This window comes from Neovison vison, chromosome 6 (genome assembly GCF_020171115.1).
Source record: "Neovison vison isolate M4711 chromosome 6, ASM_NN_V1, whole genome shotgun sequence".
Lineage (NCBI taxonomy): Eukaryota > Metazoa > Chordata > Mammalia > Carnivora > Mustelidae > Neogale > Neogale vison.
Window position 1 is genome coordinate 77,906,668 of NC_058096.1, and position 23,940 is coordinate 77,930,607.

The 23,940-nt window shown below is 35.5% G+C and overlaps 1 long non-coding RNA gene across 1 annotated transcript in view; it reads left to right on the forward strand.

Annotated features, from left to right (window-relative positions):
* LOC122908613 overlaps positions 1 to 23,940 on the forward strand; it is a 219,900-nt gene that overhangs the window by 140,593 nt on the left and 55,367 nt on the right. Inside the window, exon 4 of the long non-coding RNA XR_006384987.1 lies at positions 13,372 to 13,463. This is a non-coding gene — a long non-coding RNA (uncharacterized LOC122908613). The remainder of the gene's footprint in view (positions 1 to 13,371; positions 13,464 to 23,940) is intronic.

Genomic DNA, 23,940 nt, shown 5'->3' on the forward strand with positions numbered 1-23,940 from the left:
CTAACTACTAAATTATTTTTGCTAATTTACAACCATAGTCATGATTTATAATGCCTATAAAAACCAGCCTAAGATAAACATTCTCAATTACACAAACACTCACACATACACAACTGCCAAAGGTGGTAATTTCATTGGCTGAGCTCTTAGCTCTACATTTGAGTTAAAAGAAAAAATTAACATGTGTTAAAAGTGAGGGTTTACTAAAGCTTAACTATGGGTGTTGGATTGCCTATATAAAGCAGTAAGTCAAATACCAAGCCAAGACAAAAGTGTTTGTTCTTCACTTAGGCTTCCAAGCCCCGGCATCATGTATATAAGAACAAGCTTAAAGGCAAGCCTTTGGAGAATAGAGCATAATGTTGGCAAGCAAATCATTCCCAATTAAGCAAACTAAATCTTAAGAACAAAACTACAATAAATAGAGAATGTGAGAGAACAAAACCCAAAGTGGGTGACGTCTTCTTTTCCTCATTTCATTGCTTTTTTCCCCATCCCTCTCATTAAGAATTGGCATTAAATGCTCTATAGGATCTGACCAGAAGTGCACAGAGGATTTAGGTCTGTTCTAAGAGCATTTGCCTTGCAGCCTCCTTGGGTTTGGTAACAGCTCTCTGAATGAGAAGTCTCTGTGATTCTAAAGAAAGACTCGTATTCAATACACTTATCAGTTCATGTGGTAAATATTACTTCAGGCAATGGAAAGAATGACATCTTGACATTTGTTCCACCAAGAGCGGGTTAGTTGACTAGACTTGGGGAGAAATTTTAAATTTTACTTTAAAAAGAAAAAAAAAAGTACATCTTTTCAAGTTGTCAAAATTGGCTACCAAGATAAATAATAACATTAGATAGATTTTTTAAAAGAATTTATTTATTTATTTGATAGAGAGAGATCACAAGTAGACAGAGAGGCAGGCAGAGAGAGAGGGAGAAGCAGGCTCCCCACTGAGCTGAGAGCCCTGATGCTCTGGGGCTTGATCCCAGGGCCCTGAGATCATGACCTGAGATGAAGGCAGAGGCTTAAACCACTGAGCCATCCAGGTCCCCCAACATTAGATTGATTTTGCCATCAAACATTTGATACATAATACTTCAGTTTCATATTCGAACTCATTGTTGAGTTCTATTATCTTCATTTGTATTATTTTGAAAATGCCATTTTAGTTCCTGTATAATGAGGGACCGATAATATGTAGATACCTTCCTAACTGCTTTCATTCTTGATTATTCATAAAATCTATTTCTTATTCATCTAACAGGGTAAAGAGCTCTGGAGAATGAGATGACCTTTTCATCTATGACCAGTAAAAGATGAAAATACATTGTATATGAGTAATCTCCCTATTGATCATGATTCTATCAAGGATCATTCCAGAAGAATGATTGTTTTTTGTGCAGTACATACCAGTATGGCGTAGTGGTCAGCATCTGATGTGTTAGTATCTCATAGTCAGTACCCTGGTGAATAGTTATAACAATCTGGATGGATATGGATATAGATGTAGATATAGGTATACAAATATAGATATAAGATATTTTTTAATAAACTAATTTTCAAAATTGACTGAAGGAAAATTTGGAAGTAATATTCATGTTACTATGTGCACTGATAGCTTTCAGTTTTTGTGCCCATTCTGTTACCCCTGCTCACAATGACATTACCCAAACTATTATTCTGAAATTGTATGCTGTTCCCCTATCATTTGTCAGAAGTAGACTTCACACGTCATTTTTTTTTTACCTAATCTGTTAAAAAAAATCTCAGCATATTTTATCATACTTCACAGCATCTTTAAAAAGTTATATATTTTCCACCTTTTAGTGCCCAAGTGTCAGCAAGCTGTAGGGAAGGTGGTATGTTGGTTATTTATTCAATAAACATATGTTGAACCTGTGCTTTGAACCAGGAGAAACTAGAAGTGTGACAGTATGTTGGAGGACATAGGTTGGGGCCAGTGGGGATAGGACAGAATCTTGAGTTAGTGAATCAACTCTTTTACTCTAATAGGATCACTAATTGGCAAAATGTGGGGAACCAGTAAAGGTTGACTATAATCCTGCAATCATGATGTTCAAGTTTAACACATTTTCCCGCATCTCCTTTATACCTCTTCATAGGACGATAAGTTTGATAATACTCTGTTGTGTCATTTCTCCGTGCAAGACTTTTTCTGATGCTGACTCTTACTGAGGTACATGCCATTCTGCCACTTGTTAATAAAAGGCACCTGGAATATGAATTCTCACACACACAAAAATCAGTGTTACCTCTCTTTCACAGATTAGGTCACTCAAAACCCAGAGACTCGATAATCTTCCCAGAGTTTCACATCTATTAGCAGCAGAACTAATTTTTGTTTGTTTGTTTTTATTTTAGTCATCCAGTGCTCATCATGACAAGTGTGCTCTTTTTTTTTTCCAATTTATTTATTTTCAGAAAAACATTATTCATTATTTTTTCACCACACCCAGTGCTCCATGCAAGCTGTGCCCTCTATAATACCCATCACCTGGTACCCCAACCTCCCACCCCCCCGCCACTTCAAACCCCTCAGATTGTTTTTCAGAGTCCATAGTCCCTCATGGTTCACCTCCCCTTCCAATTTACCCAAAAGCACATACCCTTCCCAATGTCCATAACCCTACCCCCCTTCTCCAACCCCCCTCCCCCCAGCAACCCACAGTTTGTTTCGTGAGATTAAGAGTCACTTATGGTTTGTCTCCCTCCCTATCCCATCTTGTTTCATGGATTCTTCTCCTACCCACTTAAGCCCCCATGTTGCATCACCACTTCCTCATATCAGGGAGATCATATGATAGTTGTCTTTCTCCGCTTGACTTATTTCGCTAAGCATGATATGCTCTAGTTCCATCCATGTTGTCACAAATGGCAAGATTTCGTTTCTTTTGATGGCTGCATAGTATTCCATTGTGTATATATACTACATCTTCTTTATCCATTCATCTGTTGATGGACATCTAGGTTCTTTCCATAGTTTGGCTATTGTGGACATTGTTGCTATAAACATTCGGGTGCACGTGCCCCTTTGGATCACTACATTTGTATCTTTAGGGTAAACTCCCAGTAGTGCAATTGCTGGGTCATAGGGCAGTTCTATTTTCAACATTTTGAGGAAACTCCATACTGTTTTCCAGAGTGGTTGCACCAGCTTGCATTCCCAACAACAGTGTAGGAGGGTTCCCCTTTCTCCGCATCCTCGCCAGCATTTGTCATTTCCTGACTTGTTGATTTTAGCCATTCTGACTGGTGTGAGGTGATATCTCATTGTGGTTTTGATTTGTATTTCCCTGATGCCGAGTGATATGGAGCACTTTTTCATGTGTCTGTTGGCCATCTGGATGTCTTCTTTGCAGAAACGTCTGTTCATGTCCTCTGCCCATTTCTTGTTTAGACTCAAAATGGATGAAGGACCTCAGTGTGAGAAAGGAATCCATCAAAATCCTTGAGGAGAACACAGGCAGCAACCTCTTCGACCTCAGTCTCAGCAGCATCTTCCTAGGAACATCGCCAAAGGCAAGGGAAGCAAAGGCAAAAATGAACTTTGGGGATTTCATCAAGATCAAAAGCTTTTGCACAGCAAAGGAAACAGTTAACAAAATCAAAAGACAACTGACAGAATGGGAGAAGATATTTGCAAACGACATATCAGATAAAGGACTAGTGTCCAAAATCTATAAAGAACTTAACAAACTCAACACCCAAAGGACAAGTGTGCTCTTTAATCCCATTATTTATTTCACCCATATACCCACCCACCCCCAGTAACCATCAATTTGTTCTCTATTGTTAAGAGTCTGTTTCTTGATTTCTCTCTTTCTCTCTCTCTCTTTGCTCATTTTTGTTTCTAAAATTCCACACATGAATAAAATCATATGGTATTTGTCTTTCTCTGACTTACTTCACTTAGCATTATACTCTTTAGTTCTATCCCTGCAGTTGCAAATGGCAAGATTTCTTTCTTTTTATGGCTGAGTAATATTCCATTTTATCCATGTGCCATATTTCCTTTATCCATTCATCTGTTGAGGGACATTTGGACTGCCTCCATATCTTGGCTGTTGTTAATAATGCTGCTATAAACATAAGGATGCATGTATCCCTTTGAATTAGTATTTTTGTATTCTTTGGGTAAATACCCAGTACTGCAATTACTGGATCGATCTATTTGGGGGTAAATACCTAATAGTGCAATTACTGATAATTCTATTTTAAATTTTTTGAGGAACATCCGTACTGTTTTCCAGAGTGGTTGCATGCCCAAGAACAGTGAACAAAGGTTGTTTTTTTTTTCCCCCACATCCTCACCAACACCTGTTGTTTCTTATGTTTTTTTATTTTAGCCATTCTCACAGGTGTGAGGCGATACCTCATTGTACTTTTGATTTGCATTTCCCTTATGATAACTGCGGATGAGTATCTTTTCCTGTGTTTGTTGCTCATCTGTATGTCTTCTTTGGAGAAATGTCTGTTCATGTCTTCTGACCATTTTTTAAATTGGGTTATTTATTTTGGGGGTATTGACATATAAATTCTTTATATATTTTGTATACTAACCCTTTATCAGATATGTCATTTGCAAATATCTCCTCCCATTCCATAGATTGCCTTTCAGTTTGTTGATTGTTGCCTTTACTGTGCAGAAGCTTTTTATTTTGATGTAGTCCCAAGAGTTTACTTTTGCTTTTGTTTCCCTTTTCTCAGGAGACACATCTAGAAAAATGTTCCTATGGCTAATGTCAAGAGAATTTACTGCATGTATTCTGTTCTAGAATTTGATGGTTTCCTGTCTCACATTTAGATCTTTAATACACTTTGAATGTATTTTTGTGTATGGTGTTAAGAAAGTGGTCCAGTTTCATTCTTTTGCATGTTGCTGTCCAGTTTTCCCAACAACATTTGTTGAAGAGATTATCTTTTTCCCATACAACATTATTTCTTCCTTTATCAAAGATTAGCTAACCATATAATTGTTTTTTAAATGAGTTTTCTTTTTGTTCCATTGATCTATGTGTCTATTTTTGTGGCAGTACCTGCTGTTTTTATTACTACAGCTTTGTAATATATCTTGAAGTTCAAAATTGTGGTATCTCCAGGTTTGCTTTTCTTTTTCAAGATTGCTTTGTCTATTTGGGGTCTTTTGTGGGGCCATACAAATTCTGTGATTATTTATTCTAGTTGTATGAAAAGTGCTGTTGGTATTTTGTTAGGGAAGGGTTTGTATTAAATTTATAGATCGCTATGGTTAATGTAGCTATTTTAACAATATTCATTCTTCCAACCCATGAGCATTGTGCCTTTCCATTTCTTTGTCTTGTCTTCGATTTCTTTCATCAATGTTTTATAGTTTTCAGAAAAGGGGTCTTTCACCTCTTTGATTACATTTATTACTAAGTATCTTACTGTTTTTGGTACAATTGTAAACGGGACTGTTCTCTTAATTTCTTTCTGCTGCTTCATTACTGGTATATAGAAATGCAACAATGTCTATAGATTGATATTGTATCCTGTGACCTTACTGAATTTTTTAGTTCTAGCAATTTTTTGGTGGAGTCTGTCAGGTTTTCTATACAGAGTATCATGTCATCTGCAAATAGTGAAAGTTTCACTTCTTCCTTCCCAATCTGGATGCTTTTTTCTTTCATTTTTGTTGTGTTATTGCTGTGGCTAGGATTTCCAGTGGTATGTTGAATAAAAGTGGTGCAAGCGGACATCCTTGTCTTATTCCTGACCTTCCGGGAAATGTTCTCAGCTTTTCCCCTTTGAGGATGATATTAACTGTGTGTTTATTATATATAGCCTTTATTAATTGAGATATATTCCCTCTAAACCTACTTTGTGGAAGGTGTTTATCATGAAAGGATGCTGTACTTTATCAAATGCTTTTTCTCTATCTGTTGAAAAGATCATATGGTTCTTATCCCTTCTCTTATTGATGTGATGTATCATATCAATTTGTGAATATTGCGCCACCCTTGCAACCCAAGAATGAATCCTATTGGATCATGATGAATGGGTTTTTTTTTAATGTTGTTGGTTTTTTTAATTCAGTTTGCTAATATTTTGTCAAGGATTTTTGCATCTATATTCATCAGCAATACTGGCCTCTAGTTCCCCTTTTTAGTGCCGTCTTTATCTGATTTTGGAATCAGGGTAATGCTGGCCTCATAAAATAAAATGGAAAGTTTTCTTTATTCTATTTTTGGAATAATTTGAGAATAGGTGTTATAGTAACTCTTTTTTAATGTTTGGTAGAATTTGCCTGTGAAGCCCTCTGTTCCTGGACTTTTGTTTGTTGAGAGAGTTTTTGATTGATTCAGTTTCTTTTGCTGATCTTTAGTCTGTTCAAATTTTCTATTTCTTCCTGATTCAGTTTTGGTAGGTTATATATTTGGTAGGTTATCCCTTTCTTCTAGGTTGTCCAATTTGTTAGCATATAGTTTTGCATAACAGTCTCTTAAAAGTGTCTCTCTATGACATGGGTTGTTATTACTACTCACTCCTTTGTGATTTTAGTTGAGTCCTTTCTATTTTTTTCTTGATAAGTCTGGCTAGAGATTTATTAACTTCATTGATTTTTTTAAAGAAACCAACTCCTGCTTTCACTGATATGTTTTATTGGTTTTTAGTTTCTATATCATTTATTTCTTCTCTAATCTTTATTATTTCCTTCCTTCCTTCCACTGGTTTGAGGTTTCATTTGTTGTTCTTTTCCCAGCCCATTTAGGCATAAGGTTGGGTTTTTTACTTGAGATTTTTCTTACTTCTCAAGGTAGGCCTGTATTACTATAAACTTCCCCCTCAGAGCCACTTTTGCTGCACCCTAAAAGTTGTGAATTACTGCATTTTCATTTTCATGTACTTTTTTATTTATTTTATTTTCTGGTTGATCCATTCATTGTTTACTAGCATGCTGTTTAACCTCCATGTACTTGTGCTCTGACTATATTTTTTCTTGTGGTTTACTTCTAGTTTCATAGTATTGCAGTGAGAAAAGATGCATGGTATGACTTCAGTATTTGAATTTGTTGATTCTTGTTTTATGGCCTAATATGTTATCTATTCTGGAAAATGTTCCATATGCACTTGAAAGGAATGTGTATTCTGCTGGTTTAGGATGAAATGTTCTGAATATATCTGTGAAATCTTTCCCATCCATTGTGTCAATCAAAGATATTGTTTGCTGTTTTCTGTTTAGATGATCTGTCCGTTGATGTAAGTGGGGTGTTAAAGCCCCCAACTATTATTGTATTACTATTGATTACATAATTTATGTTTGTTATTAACTTTTTTATGTATTTGGGTGCTCCCATATTGGGTACATACATATTTATAATTGTTAAAATTCCTTATTGGATTTTCTCCTTTATTATTATGTATTGTCTTCCTTTGTCTCTTGTTATAGTCTTTGTTCTAAAATCTATGTAAGTATTCCTAGTCTGGGCTTCTTTGGACACCCATTTGCAGGATACATGTTTCTTCATTTCATTTTCACTTTCAACTTAAATAGTTTTTAGCTCTAAAATGAGTCTCTTGTAGACATAATATAGGTGGGTTTTGTTTTTTATCCATTCTGTCACCTTGTATCTTTTGATTGGAGCATTTAGTCCATTTACATTCAAAGTAATTATTGATATGTATCTTTTTAAATATTTTATTTGGGGCACCGGGGTGACTCAGTGGGTTAAAGCCTCTGCCTTCAGCTCAGGTCATGATCCCAGGGTCCTGGGATTGAGCCCCACATGGGGCTCTCTGCTCAGCGGAGAGCCTGCTTCCCCCGCTCTCTCTGCCTGCTTCTCTGCCTACTTGTGATCTCTCTCTGTCAAATAAATAAGTAAAATCTTTTAAAAATATATTTTATTGGTCAGAGAGAGAGAGAGAATGAGTACAAGCAGGGCGAGCAGCAAGAAGAGAAGACAGAGAGAGAGAGACTCCTCACTGAGCAGGAAGCCCTATGTGGGACTCGATCCTAGGACTCTGGGATCATGACCTGAGCCAAAGACAGATATTAACTGACTGAGCCACCCTGGCATACCTACTGGTACATATTTATGGCCGTTCTATTGTTTTGGGTTTATTTCTGAAGATTTTCTCTTATCCTTTCTTATCTTTCTCTCTTTTATGGTTTGCTCGTTTTCTTTAATGACAATATTTAGATTTCTTTCTCTATATTCTTTATATATTTATTATTGCTTTTTGATTTGTGATTATCTTTAGTTTTATTTATAATATCTTCTGAATGTAGCAGTCTATATTAAGTTGATAGTTTTTTCTGTTTGAATCTATTCTTTATTCTTCCCCTTCCCATGTTTTAGTTATATGGTATCATATTTTACATCTTTTTATTTTGTGAGTTTCTTGACTGATTTTTTCAGAAATATTTATTTTTACTGCTTTGTGTTATTTTTATACTGTCCTTTGGTTTTCCTTTTCACTCAAAGAGCCACCTTTAATATCTCTTGCAGAACTGGGTTTGTGGTCATGAAATCTATTTGTTTTGTCTGGGAAACTCTTCATCTCTCCTTCTATTCTGAATGATAGTCTTGCTGGATAGAGTATTCCTGGCTGCAGGTTTTTTCCATTCAGTGCTTTGAATATATCATCCCACTCCTTTCTGGCATGGAAAGTTTCTGCTGAAAAATTCATTGATAGCCTTACAGGGGTTGGAGGGGAAAGGGGAGTTCCTTTGTATGTAAGTGTCTTCTTTTGTCTTGCTGCTTTTACATTTTTTTCTTTATCACTATACTTTGCCATTTTAATTACAATACCTCTTGGTGTGGATCTGCTTTTGCTGATTTTGTTGGGAGTTCTGTGTGCCTCCTGGATCTAGATATCTTTTTCCTTCCCCAGATTAGGGAAGTTTTCCATTATAATTTCATCAAGTAAATTCTTTGTCCTTTTTTCTTTCTCTTATTCTTAATACAAATGTTATTACATTTGATGGAGGTATTGAGTTCCCTAAGTCTATTCTCATTTTGCATAATTCTTTTCTCTCTCTTTTATTTGGCTTGATTACTTTCCATTATTTTGTCTTCTAGGTTGTTAATTAATTCCTGTGGTTCCTCCATCCTGCTGTTCATTCCATCAAGCATGTTTTTCATTTTGTTTATTTAGTCCTTTATCCGTGCTGTGTTATTCCTTATTTCTGTGTTAATTGTCTCACTGATGTCCTCCACTCTTTTCTCAAGTCCAGTGAGTATCCTTATGATCATTGCTTTAAATTCTCCATCAGGCATATTATTTATATCTGTTTCACTTAGATCTTTGGCTGTGGCCTTGTCTTGTTCTTTCATTTGGGACAAATTCCTCTGTCTTCTCATTTAGTCTAAGTCTCTGTGCCTGTTTCTTTGTGTTAGGAAAGTCAGCTGTCTCTCCTATTTTTGAGAGTAATGGCTTTATGAAGAAGAGCTCCTGTAGTGCCCTGCGGTGTAGTGTCCCTCTTCCCTAGGTATTGGTGCTTCTGGGAGTGTCTCCAATGTGTGCTGTATGTGCTCTGCTGTTGTGTCCTGGCTGCTTTATCCTTCAAGCCAGTTGTCTGCAGAGACTCTCTTAGCCTGTTGTGGACAGTTTTGGTACCTGGCCTGAATGTGGTGCATTTTAACTAAATATACCCTTGTGTATTTGTGAAATGAGATCTGTTTCCTCCATCAGCTGAACCAAGGCTGCACAAAACTCCCAGGTCAGTGGTGCCTGAGTGGCTCAGTTGGTTAAGTGTCTACCTTAGACTCAGGTCTCAATCCCTGGGATTGAGCTCCACATCAGGCTTGGCAGGGAAACTGCTTCTCCCTCTGCCTAGCCCCTCCACCCCGCTTTAATTAAAAAAAAAAAAAAAAATTAAAAAAAATAAACTCTCCCAGGTTGGGAGATGCAGTGTTGGCAAGAGTTTGGGCCAGTCTTCTGGGAAAGGGGAGCTGCTGCACTGCTACTGAGGCAAATGTGACTGGAAAGAGTGGTTTCCCAAGCACATGCAGGGAGCAGGGCTTGGTGGAAGAGTTAGGTAGTGAGTATTTGTGCCACACTAGTTATTACCACAGGGTTGTCTGTTGTTATGCTGAGGGATGGGGAGGGAAATGGTGCCTGACAGTTTCTTGTTCCCAGAGGGGTCTCTCCACAAATGCTGCCTCTCTGGGACATGGTCTGAGATGAGCAACTAACCTCCCCAGTGTAGGTCCCACGTGCTCTTCAGATCATTGATTTTATGCTGTATGGTCACGGACTGTTTGCCCTGCCCTTTCTCTAAGAGCAATGCCAGTGCCCCCAACCTCCTCCAGAGCCGAGCACACTAACCTTGAAAACTCCAGGCTTTATATCCCACTGGTTGCAAGAACTCTTGAAATTCAGGACCTCTTACTTTCTAAGCCAATCGCTATGGGGATTCATTTTCTCAATGTGTTCCTTATTGTTAGTCTGTCTCTCATCCTTCTCTATGACCATGGCTCTCTCCTCACCATAGCAGCCATAATCCATTTTTTTTTCTCAAACCATGTATCTGCTCTTCCTACCTCCTTTGATGTGGACTCTTCTCTACCTTTGTTGTGGAATTTTTTCTGTCAGTCTTCAGGTCAATTTCTGGGGTATTGAGGACAATTTGGTAGTTATCTAGTTATAGTCAAGGACAGGAGGAACATGGAGTCCTCCTACTCTGCTATCTTCTTCCCCTCACCTAGAACTACTATTCTTATTCTAAATCTATTAGAGTCAGAATTAATATTTGAAGAATCACTTTTGGTCTATTTGCTTCATATTAATTAAGCTATTATTAATTGATTAAGCTAATATTGATATCCTTTTTATTTTTAACATAAATTTCATTAAACTGTTTAATTGACCCCATTTCCAAGATTGCATGTCTATTATGCTAATTTTAAAGGGAATATTTTTTTCCTAAGTGTACTTCATGCTCATAATACTTCTTACGTAGACATGAGCAAATATGCATACTTCTGTATCATGGGGTTCAGAGAAGTCAAGACAGAATGAAAACTTGCTAACTAAAAGTTTTACGTCTTGTTCCCAAAAAATATTGAACTCAGTCATCTGTATTTTAAATAATAAGAAACAAAATGACTGATATCAAGTATGTAATTTTACTCGAGAACTAGGATATTAAAACTCAGAGGCTATTTTAAAATGAACATTGGTTCTAATTGCTTACCAGATTACTTGAATGTATCTTTATATTACCTACTCTTGTTTCATTAATGATTTACCATCTTTTTGCCAGAAAATGCAGTATTTTATATTAGAATAGCAAACAGAAAAGGAACTGGTTTCAACAACCATTATTGTTCAAAACATTGTAATTACTCATATTCTGTTTGTTCTCATATATAAATATAATAGAATGGACAGATAATGACACCTTAAAGGAACAAGTAATTCAAAATTGAACCTAATATTTTTTTGGTGTATATGGCCTAACAACAAGGGAATTGCATCTAGCGATTGCTTGAAAACATTTAGCATCTGGATTGTAGAGGAAGAACATTAAAGGAAAGAGGGTTCATGAGCATATAATATTATAGGATTCTGGGTTATTTTTTAATTGACTTTTTTTAGAGCAATTTTTAGTTTATAGCAAAATTGAGCAGAAGGTACAGAAATTTCACATATACCTCTGCCTCCACACATGTATAACTGTCCCCAACAATCAATATCTCCCACACAGTAGTAAATTTTTTACAATTAATGAACCTATATTGATGCATCATAATCACCCAAAGTCTACATAGTTTTGTCCTTTCCAGGATGTCACAGATGGAATCATATAGTTTGTAGCTTTTTCAGATTGATTCCTTTCACTTAGTAATGTGCATTCCAATTTCCTTCTGCCTTTAAATGGCTTGACAGTGCATCTCAGTTTAGCTCTGAATAATATTGCTTGGATGAACCATAGTTTATTTATCCATTCACCTACTGAAGGATATCTTGGTGCTTCCAAGTTTTGGCAATTAAGAAGCAAGCTGCTATAAACATCCATGCACAGGTTTTTTTGTGGACATAAGTTTTCAGCTTCTTCGCAAAAAAGCCAAGGAGAATGATTGCGGAACGGAACTCTGGTTTTTATACAGTGGGATTAAGATGGCGAGTGGGGGTGCACCTGGGTGGCCTCTGCCTTCGGCTCGGGTTGTAGTCTCAGGGTCCTGGGATCGAGTCCCACATCAGGCTCTCTGCTCAGCGGGGAGCCTGCCTCCTCCTCTCTCTCTCTACCTGCCTCTCTGACTACTTGTGATCTATCTGTCAAATAAATAAATAAAAATCTTAAAAAAAAAAAAAAAGATGGCTAGTGGGAAAATCATAGCTTTAGGGAGACTTTATTCCTTACTGTTTCTATAAAATTTCTAAAAATTATATATTTTCTCTCAATACCCAAGTTATCTGCCTGAAAGTCAAAGTATAATTTGTAGCTGATTCTATCTGCCAGGGATTTACCACCTGTCCTTTTTCTGAAAAGCTCTGCACATGGAGTGCTTTTCTTATTCCCACGAGTCAGTGCTTCTGATATGATGCTCCCTGATAACTACCTATTAAAGGTTACATCTTGTGCTTTTTCCCTTTCCACATCAGCTATGTATGTGTACAATGAGACCAAAATAATTTGGGGAAAATGTGTGCTTTCACAGTCATGAAAGTAATAACATTTATTTTCCAATACTATTATCACCATCTTAAACCACTGAAGGAATTATTTTAATTTGTGTTTTAAAGATAGACCAACAAAATTATTCTCTCACCAAAAAATTAATTTCTATACCAATTTAATTTATCACACATAGTAAATAAAGTAATCAAATGTTTGCAACTATATAATTTGTAGAGGATTCAGCATATTTGATCAAATGATTAATGGGGAGTAAAAATGGAAGTTTTAAGAATCACTTCTCAAGGATATTAGATGATGATATTTTTTCTTGTCTCTTCAATTTATAATCTTTAATCTGAATTGGAGCATATAAAATAGAGATGGAATGAAAGGAAGGTTTTATGCAGTGAAGCCCTTTTCAGAAAAAAAGAACCTTCTTGGGAACTCTTAATGTCTTACTATTTAGGATTTATGGTAATAAATTTCTACGGTAATCCATCCATAGAAATTATACAAGTTGGTATGTATTTATGAGATTTTGGTATTCATAGTGAATTCATGCAAATGGTTCAGTAGAATAAGCTAAATTTATTCCCTTATTAATTCATTAATACATTATTTTAATGTATTTTATTGTGTTAGGCACAAGGATTGCAAAGCCCTGCCCTCGTTAAGATGTGTCAATTTGGACTATTATCCAGAATATTGCAACAAACCCCTAACTAAATTCCTTGCTTCTGCTCTTTCTCACTCTACTGTTTTTCAGATTGACGCCAAACTGATTTTTCTAAGATATGGTTATCATTCTACTCAATTCTTTAACCAGTGAGTGGTATCCTGTTGAACTCTGGATGGAAGGTAAAATCCTTAACCTGGCCTTTTAGCTTCTTAATGATTTGACCATTGTTCTCTCTTGCCTCACCACCAGGCTGCTCACAATACCAAAGGTCCTGGCCTTTTAGAATCTCATGGGCAACAAGCTCTTTTAGTCTTTGTTTTTGCTAAACATGCTCAGCTCCACATTCTTGGCTTGGCAAACTCCTGCTCAACTTTCAGTCTTAGCTAAAAGATAATTCATCAAAGTGACATTTCCTGAATTAGATCCTCCTACTATACTCATCAGAAAAAGCCTCCTTCTGTAATTGATATATGTATCTCTATAGATATTTAATAGAAGTATCACTTAAGAAACCATAGCTCTATGAGTGTACAAACCATGTCTATTGTATCTACCACACTGAATACAGCATTTAGAATAATATCTGACATATCTAAGAATCTAAGACAAGTACTGAAAAATTAATTATTAATGTTGATTCAATGCATATGTGAATGCTCTTGGTACATGGACACATGCAAGCTCCTCTTTTAAACAAATTAAAATTAATTCACCAATCTTTTATCTGAATTTCCAATTTCTAAATGGAGATATGCGACTATAAGTAGAAGAGTGTACTTTTTAGAAAGACTATCATAGAAATCTTACAAGTTAAACTAGAGAGTGTGGGTAAAAGAGAAAAGGGGAAAAAAGCAAAGGAATTATTAGAAAACAAGTTAAAGTGAGGGCAAGTGGAGTACTAATTTTGTTTTAACAGCTGTGCTTATAAATCTTTGCATTTTTAATGTTATTTTTTAATACCCTGGATTTTTCTAGGAAGCAAACTGTCTTTCCCTCCAAAACATTACATGAGAAAGATCCCATATTGTATATTGTGAGCTTCCAGGTCCAAAGCTGTGGATAGACTCAGTAGTTAGATGCCTAAATTTACCCTTCAGACAATAAAGGTATAGAATCCAAGATCCCCTTGTCCACATGAATTCATTTAGTACTTGATCCTTAATCCATCTGACTTCTTCATTAAAGCAGAGTTTTCTTTCCTATAGACTTTTGAGGATCAAGACACTTTCTTCTCCTGTTCCATGTCACAGAAAGTTGCACTAAAAATATTAAATTAAAAAAACAAATTATGTGGGTGTACTAAGTGTGGTGTGTTTTTTAAGCCTGATCTGAATTAAAAGCACTCTAGATCTGAAGTATATATAAAAATGTGTATTCTGATTGTATAGAAAAATTTTAAATGAAGATCAAATCAGTTTGAGTCATTATTGTTAATATATGCAATTATACTTTTCAGATGAATGAATAAAAACTACTTTGATTTCTCATTTATAATTATGCTAAAGTTCAGCTAGTTTTGCTACTATGATGCCAAATCAAAGCCAAAAACATATTTTTATGAATAATACATTTAAAGATTACCAAAATGATAGTTTAATAGGAACACAATGAATATCTCATAGGGAGTTAATACACATTCTATTCAGTCATTATAATTTGCAAAGTCCATGAAGTAATACTACTCTTTAATTATTTTTCCTTAAAAATCTTCCTAAATGTGTATGCTTTTCATTGCAGTAGATGAAACCACATGATTCTTATCTCCCAAAATGTCATTTACTGCACAATAGAGATAAAATACCAAACAGAAAAAAAGTAGATGAATATTTTACAGTGTTTTTAAAATACAGATATACATCTAATAAGAAAGTAATAGGAATGGTGTTCAAGATATGATCTATAAAAAAGTAAAAAACTCTGACATAACAATTAAAGAGCTTTATTATTTAACTTTGAAAGAATATTGAAGTTTTTAATAATAGCAAAGAGGAATCTAGTAGAGAAAAATCCTGTTTTCTTTTTAGCATTAGTTTTGACTAAGAATTAGTCAATGTCTTTGATGTGTCAAGATACCACTGTTTAAAACATCAGATTATTAAATGTACTTTTAAATAAGAGACATTTAGAGAAAAAAAAATCTATTCAGCTATACTACATATTTTCAATTTGAAATACTTTGAAATCCAAGTCCTTAATATGATGATTATTAGGAGGTGGGAACTTAAAAGGTAATTAGGTCATGAGGTGGAACCCTTATGAATGGGATTAGTGTCTTTAAAAAAGGGATCCTAGAGAGCTCTCTCGCCCTTGTTCCACTACGTGAGGATATAATGAGAAGTCAGTTGTCTGCAGCCGGAAATGAGGTCTCACCAGAACGTGACCATGCTGGCACCCTGATCTTGGACTTTCAGCCTCTAGAGCTGTAAGCAATAAATTTCTGCTGTTTATAAGCCACCTAGTCTATGGTACTTTGTTACAGCAGCCTAAATTGCCTGACATCATTGTATGTTATTTATTTTTCATATAAAGAAAAGCTATTGCTTCTTGAAGTCACCTATCTTACTAACTTCTTTTATCGTGTTTTATAGTTTCTCAGGTATTTCTCTATGAGTATCTTGGTATATAATCAAACATGTGCAAATAATCTTAATGGTATCTTCTCCTTTCCACTTTTTAAAGCCACTCTTCTCTTTCTTTTCCTACTCCTCTTTTCTAATTAAACTGAACATTCTAACAAAATAATATTAAATTTATTGGTAATATTCAAAGAAGTGCTTTTAGTATTTTACAGTTAAGCACGATTCATATTTCTCACAAATACATTTTCCTATGTTAGGAAAATGTTCATCTTTGTTAATTAAAATTTTATGCTAGGAGAAAGTTGAATTCTATCAAATGCCTTTTTAGTTGCAATCTTTGATGTGATAGAATGAAGAAAATTAATGGATTTCCTAATATTAGCCATCCTTGCATTCCTGAGACCTAATACAATTGGCTGGGCTATAACTCAATTAATATGCCACTGCATTCTATCTGGGATTAATTTCTTTATGGTTTGCATTACTATATGTAAAAAGAACTACTTTGCAGATTTTTTCAGTATCTAGCAGAATGTTAAAACTGACATTTTGACAAAACACCAAGATAAAATATAATGTGCTAGACATTCCTCCATTCCAAAGAAGGTGTTATACCTCATTCAAGATTTGCAATGAAAATATCCTTAAACTGGCAACACAATTCTTAAAGCCCTGCGTCTTCATTAAGAATTGAAATGTTTCGCTAAGCATGATACGCTCTAGTTCCATCCATGTTGTCACAAATGGCAAGATTTCATAAGTCAAGCGGAGAACGACAACTATCATATGATCTACCTAATATGAGGAAGTGGTGATGCAACATGGGGGCTTAAGTGGGTAGGAGAAGAATAAACAAGATGGGATTGGAAGGGAGACAAACCATAAGTGACTCTTAATCTCACAAAACAAACTGAGGGATGCTGGGGGGGGGGGGGGAAGGAGGGGGGGTGGGGTTATGGACATTGGGGAGGGTATGTGCTTTGGTGAGTGCTGTGAAGTGTGTAAACCTGGCGATTCACAGACCTGTACCCATGGTGATAAAAATATATGTTTATTAAAAATTTAAAAAATAACTAAATAAAAATATCCAATTAAAAAACTGTTCTATCATGAGAAGAAGAGAGAATATATGTATTGTGAAGAAATAAATGCAAAATACCATCAAAAAAAAGAATTAAATGTTTGAGTTTTGATGTTAAAGAGAAGGTTTTGTGAAAAAGAAATTTTGAGAGCATCACCAGCATTCTAGGAATCTCAATCCCACAGCAGGGAAGACTTAGGCACTATCTCACTCCACATGTTGTGAAAGAGGTTTTGAAGGGACTACTTAGGAAGCTTTAGTCATGTCCCCCCAAATTTGTGGCTCATGTCTAAAAGAGCTCAAGCAATCTTTGAATGAAGCCTGGAACTGGGAAGTTATTTTTCTTTCTGAAAGTGGGTCAAAGATGGGTTATATGGTGACCACATATGGATCCCAAATAGAAATGTCATTTTGGAATTATTTGTGATCCACCCCAAGAGGGTTGCCTCTTAAGGTGAGAAATAGCATCTGGAAAGGGATGTGGGGTGTACATCCAGAAAGAAATCTTTTGTGGTGAACATAAACGTGACAAAGGAAAGACACTGCCGTGTCACGAGTTTTAGAAAAAGGCATGCTGCAGAGAAGTCTTTAGAAAACACACAAAAGTACCCAACAAATAAAAAAGTTAGCTTTAAATATCTGCAGTATACAAAATCATGAAGATATCTGTTAAATATGAGTTTTCCTATTTGCCTTACCTCTTCTCTCATACTTCATTCACTCTTCGCCCAATCCCACCCATTGTTTTGGTGTTAGATTAAGAGATACCAGTGGACAGGAGGTGAATCAGAAGGAGAGAAAGAGAATTAAGAGTCCGTTCTTTCTCTGAAAGTAGTCAGCCTAAAGGAAACTCCCACTAGAAGGGAAAGGAGAATCAACCTCAAAGTTTTGATCATTATACAGGACTGGGTATTTTAAAGGTTTAAACACAATATAAAGGAATGGTCAGAAAGAAATAGCACTTAGTTTCACATCATCATCCAGAGACAGAAAGAGAATAATTCTCACTAATCATGTTTAAGAGAATGGTGAGAGTCAAAAATAGTTTGACTGTATTCAAAATAATGAATACTGTTTTTCTGAAAATAAATAAATTGGAAAAAAATAGTTTGACTGTATAATTATATACCAGGAGTTCTTCTGGTTCAATGTACAGTTAGATTTTTGTGTCCTTGAAATGCCAGCCAAAAGAGAGTACCTATAAATTTTCTTCTCTCTCAGAGCTTTCTTTTTTTCTGTCTTGGCACTTTACAACAGTTTTGATAAACACCTTAATCCCATTTGAGATGGTCATAAGGGATAATTGGTTATTTAGTTTTTCTCTTTTCTTAGACACCAGTTTTGGTATAAAGTGCTTTTAAAGAAGGCCTAGCAACTTATGAGATCTATTTATTTTTTGGGGTCCTCAATCTTCTTGAGCTTATCATTAGTTGGCTATTACCTGCCTTCCAAAGACCGCATGAAAAGCATGTTAGCCAAGGAAAGTTAAGTTTATGGTACCTGCTACAGCAAGGGAGAATCTTAACTTGATAGAGTCTTGAAAGTGTCTAAAAGGGGAAGATCAAAGGAAATACAAGGTTTTAGGGCCTTAGCTAGATCATTATAATTTGTGTCTTGAAAAGTAAAAAAAAAAAAAAAAAAAAAAACTGTAATCAGGCAAAGTTTATGACATAATGACTTTGGATTGGTGGGCACAGCGAAGTGAAGGTGAGAGAAGATTCTTTAAGCAAGTCTTGAAGAGCAAGCTCTGATTCTGATTAGTATATTATTTTAGTTGTTCACACTCTTGTCTATCAGGAGTAAGTTTTCCTGAGTCAGTAACTAAATATTTTTGTTTATTCTTAATATTGGTTTAAATATACTGGAAGATATTCTCAATCACAGAACTTTTCAGATGTGTACAGAAAAATGTGTTTAGTCCCAGTACATTTTTTTAACACAGAGAAAAGAACTTGTGTTGGTTTCAGTTCTCAAATTGAGTTCCACAGATTCAGCTTATAGAACGGAAGTCTCTTAGAGTTACAAGAAGGAGCTCTACATCATCAGCAATTAAATGTCATTGAAAGAAAACACAGAAACATGAGGTAATATGGGATTTGTCTGATTGCCTCCAGACTGACAAAGGTCTCAGGATTCCTGGGATTGATTGATTGATTGGTTGATTTAGCAATAGCATATCATGGCCAAAGACTATACTCTAAGCCTGAGAAACTTAATCTTTACCTAACTTAGAGTTTATCCTTCTTACAAAAAGAGGATTTGATTGAGTTTGTTGCTTCTATTGCTTCCATAAAGGGCATCTATTAGGCAAAATTCTTGCCAAGCTTTTCAGAAATACTTGCTCCACTCTCTCTCCTACTCAGCTCACATGTAAGCATGAAAATAGTGATTAAAAAAATAAAATTAGAATTACAAATCCTGTGTTTTACAAAATAAAATAAAAATCATAACTTTTTATTAAAATGGAAGCAGAGGGGCCCTTGGTGGCTCAGTTCGTTAAGTGTCTGACTCTTGGTTTTGTCTCAGGTCATGATCTCAAGGTTGTGAGCTTGAGCCCCTGGTTACGCTCTGTGTTCAGTAGGGAGTCTGCTTGAGATCTTTCCCCCTCACTCTCCTTCCTCTTCTGCTCACTCTCTCTCTCTCTCTCTCAAATAAATACGTAAATAAGTAAATAAATAAAATATTTTTTAAAATGGAAGCAGAAATCTACTACCACTAAATCTATTATGTTAACTGCCACCTTTGACAGTTTGGTCACAGTGCCTATGGCACATGCCCCTCTTTCTGATCCAGGTAGCTGTAGTCAGGGAAGTCAAGTTAATTTCACCGAGGGTGCCAAAGTTGACATCAGAACATCTAACAAAGAACCAATTAGGACTACATTCTACAGAAAGTTTCTGGGAAACTAAGACTCAGGGCCCAGTCTGCCTACTATACAAAGATCTCAAGGAATCTATCAATCTAATCCAGATAGTAAAAAAAAAAAAAAAAACAAAAAACAACCTGCTGTTTTGGAAAGTTGCTGTGAGGTGTCCAATAGGACACTATCTACAAGGTCTGAATGAAGAGATATGTAATTTGTGTAAGACTCAGATGCTAAATTCTACTCAAAACTCTGCAAATTAGTAATACTAAACTGTTACCCTACATTCATAACATTATTTAAACAATATTAATCAACATTGATCTACTGTTTATTATGAATGTTATTTAAAGCGACTTAAAGACATAATTTAAGTGCAATTCAATATTTATCTGAAGCCATTTTAATCTTTTCCTTAATCATCTTACTCTGAATTAAAAGTTATATTATGAAGACATGCCTGGTATTTTGTCTTTGACCTAGAAAAGGGTTTCACTATAGCAGTATTCCTGACAATTGGGCTGGTTAATCATCTGTTTATGGGGGCTGTCCTGTGCATTATAGGATGTTTATCAACATAGGAGGTGCAGTTGTAACTGCTTCCTCACACCACATCAGTTGTGATAACCAAAAATTGGCCCAGAGATTGCTAAATATAGTGGGATGGTGGGCGGGGCGAAACACTCCCAGTTGAGAATCACTGCAGTAGAAGAACATTAAAGCTTCTCAGTTTGCATATTTTGCATCAGCTGCTATCTCAATCCTAGGAGGCCCATTGATTATCACTGATGATCTCTAAGCTAACTGGTTCTCAGTTTACGTTTACAACCTCTCTCATACTCAAATAAACATGGCAGGTAAAAAACAGGGGGTTGAGATGCTTCTGGGAGTATGCTTGTATTTGTTTTCTTCAGTTAGAAGGTGTTGTTTTCCAACCAGAGGATTTGGATCAATATTGACTTCCTCCCTTTAGAATCAGTTATGGGATCTATGTTACAGTTTCATGTCAGTTCCCAATAGCAAGATCCTACTAACCAAGTACTATCTGTATAAAATGCTGTTTTCAGTGACAATTTTCAGCAGTTTAATAAAATATCTTTATGCAAAACAAACCATTTTGAATACAATAAAAGCATTATTTTTGCACTGATATTTATCTGTGTTTGGGAGAGGCTGTTATTGGAAAATCATGACTGCGCTCACTCTAGACTGAACTATGAGTCAGGAAGAGTCACGAATCTCCCATTTTCCATTCTCTGAGTACTTCCCTCACTCCCATGGGAGTGATTTATGCAGTGGGAGAGTCAGTCTGATTTTCCTCCTGCTTCACTTTCAAATTGAAGCGTGAATAACATTATCAGATCTTTGCTGGTGGTTCATGAAAATTATACTTAGTTCTTATTTCAGGAAAATCGTTCACTGAAATGTTTAGATTTTTAAACAAATCCTAGCATGATTCATATTTTCAGCTTGTTTAGTAGCATTTGAATACATGCGGAAGGATGGGGAAACTGGAGAGGAAACAGAAAGGTGGCAGCCAAAAACATAGCCCTTTGATGGGCTAGATTCCTCTGTGTCCACTACCAAAAAACAAAATCTGCAGAGTAACTCCTTTGAGATATATTTCACATAATTAAGTGCAGTGAGATGGATTGAAGAGTAACTGTGGTAGGCCAGTGAGAAACCCAGCTTTACTCCTTTTCAAGACATTGGTGGGGGGTGCTTGAGTGGCTCAAGTAGGTTAAGCATCTGCCTTCAGCTTAGGTCATGATCTTAGGGTCTTGGGCTCCCATCATGATCCTAGGATCCTAGGCTCCCTGTTTTGTGGGAATCCTGCTTCTCCTACTCTCTCTCTCTCTTTCTGTCAAATAAATAAGTAAACTATTTTTTAAAAAATCATTTAGTGTTTCCTTGTTTTCTTTATTCACAAGGGTAAATAACCTTCATTAACCTATTCAATAAGAATTTATTGAGCATCTAACATATGCCAAATGTTACATTTTTTGCTTAGAACACAAAGGTAAATGTGAAAGACTTTTTTGTTGTCTACATTAATATTGACATATTAATATTCAAGGAATTCACCTAATCAAAATGTTATGCAAATAAAGCTTGGAAAACAAAGTGTGAGTCAAAACATGAGAGTTTAGTAATTAGTGACAATATTCTGTATATATAAATTGTATAGGATTATACAAATTTATGTGATCTGTTTCTATACATAAAACTTGCCAGACAAACATCAAAGACAACCTGAATAAATGGTGAATAGGATGACTTACTGTTATATAGCCCCAATTTATTTAATTAAAATATATAAAATAGAAATCCCTGAAATAAGAAAGGGATATTTTAATGCTTTGGTTATTATATTCAGTGCAGCATTAATTCAAGAATATTTTAGAAAGATTGATTAAATCTAAAATGATCATATCCTTGGCATAACTTTTCACATCTAGATATTTATCCTCCAGAAATAAGTGCCAAAGTATGATAACATATATTCACTTCTGCATCATTCTGATAGTTAAGAACTCAAATTTCCATCAGTAGAGAAAAACTATGATAGACCCATTTAAAGGAGTAGCATGAAGCCATTAGATATAATGAGATGACTTAAATTTAGCATCATGAAAAAAATGTTCAAAATATGTTGCTAAATATCAAATTTCAGAGCAGTCTGTATTGTCTAACATATTTCTATGAAAACAGAAGTAATAATATTAGTAATATGTATAGAAAAAAGCTGAAGGACTTTACAGTCAGAAACTAATGGGGGTTATGGAGGACATTTATTCATTTTATTCATTTCCTTAACATTTCAATTTTAACTTTTGCTTACTTTTATAATTAGGAAAAAATAAGCCAATATGAAATTTTATGTCAATAATATTGTCTTCATGAGAATTTGACATTAAAAATATCATGGGTAAATTTTCTTCTTCTTTTTAAAATTTATTTGAGAGAGTGTGTGTGACTGTTGGGGGGTGGGAAGGGGGTGGTGAGAGTCAGAGAGATAGGGAGAGATCTTTAAGCAGACTCCCCACTGGCAATGGAACCTGACTTCAGGCTCCATCCCCCACTCCAGGCTCAATCCTAGGACCCTGAGATCATGATCCCAGCTGAAATCAAGACTCAGACATTTAACCAACTGAGCCACGAAGGTGCTCCTCTTCTGTTTTCATACCGGTAGAACTTATGAGCTGAGTAGCACTAACATTGTTAAACATTCCTATCCCAGTTGTTCATTAAATGGTTTTTAATTAGTCTTTCCTTGGAGGAAATATGAGCTGCCATGAAGTGAATTTGTCCAAACAAAAAAGATTTAAGGAGCACCTGGGTGGCTCAGTAGGTCACGCATGTGACTCTCGGTTTCCACTCAGGTCATGATCTTAGAGTCATGGAGCCCTGTGCCAAGCTCTGAATCTGCTTGAGATTCTTCTCCTCCCTCTCCCTCTGCCCCTCCCTCTGCTAGTGCACGCACATGTGCTCCTCTCTCTCTTTCTCTCTCTCTCCCTTCCTCCCTCTCTCTCTCTCTGAAATAAATACATAAATCTTTTTAAAACATGATTTAAGAACTCATCACAAGATTTACACCCATGGAGTATTTGATATCTTTCCCTCCAAATTTACCAGGAGTTTTTCAGGTTCATTTTTTAATAACTGTTCTTATGTATAATTTCATTGTGAATGACTGATGAATTATTGTAAAATTTTCCTTGGCTTCTTTTATGTGAGTTTTCCCCCCACTGAATTTTGATCTCTCTGAATTAATTAGGTTGGAATAAGAAATGTAAGTTAGTCTAGTTGGGTAGTTGCTATATCAATTATAGGATGTGTGAAGTATAATTATTTCACCTCAAAATATGCTGAAACTGAGAAAATTGTATATACATGCCAAACCACTGGTTCTGAAATCTTTAAAAAATCTTTATATGTCTCTAAAATGTCAGCCAAAGTATATTTCCATATAGAATACATGGTAACATCAACATTTCCTTAGCCTTTGTTGTAATTGCCTTGTTTACTTCATATTAATATATGTCACAGTCCTCAGGAACTTTTGGCTAGACAACTTTTGGCTAAAGTTGACTAAGGTCAACAAACTTTCATCGCAGAAAGGTACATGTAAA